Raw genomic sequence first — 690 nt, forward strand, 5'->3', positions numbered from 1 at the left:
GGATTTAGTTTAATACTTAGAGACTGCTATTATGTACCTGTTGCTAGCAGAAATTTGATTTCTGTTTCATGTCTAGCACAGGAAGGTCATGTTTTTACATTTGACAAAGACTGCTGTTCTATTTATTTGAGAAATAAAATAGTCGCACGTGGTTTTATGATTGACAGTCTCTATCATTTACATATGGATGTATCTGTGAATGTTACCGAGCAAGAAGTGAGTGCCAAAGGATCCAAAAGATCCAGAGATGAGATAAACCAAAGATATTTGTGGCACCTCAGACTTGGCCATATTGGAGAGGATAGGATGAACAAAATGGATAAAGATGGGCTTCTCGGCTCATTGACTTCCGAGTCATATCCAGTTTGCGAGTCCTGTCTTCAAGAAAAAATGGCTAGACTGCCCTTTGTAGGACATGGGGAGAGGACCACTGAAATACTTACCCTAGTACATACAGATGTATGTGGCCCATTCGATGTGCTTGCCAGGGGACGTTATTCTTACTTCATTACCTTTACCGATGATTATTCACGGTATGGGTATGTGTATCTTATGAGACACAAGTCTGAATCTTTTGAAAAGTTCAAAGAGTTCAAGAATGAAGTAGAAAAACAAACTGGAAAACCTCTTAAGGCTCTTCGATCAGATCGAGGAGGAGAATACCTTAGTGGGGAATTCCGGGACTATCTC

This window comes from Phoenix dactylifera, unplaced genomic scaffold (genome assembly GCF_009389715.1).
Source record: "Phoenix dactylifera cultivar Barhee BC4 unplaced genomic scaffold, palm_55x_up_171113_PBpolish2nd_filt_p 001169F, whole genome shotgun sequence".
NCBI classification, from domain to species: Eukaryota; Viridiplantae; Streptophyta; class Magnoliopsida; order Arecales; family Arecaceae; genus Phoenix; species Phoenix dactylifera.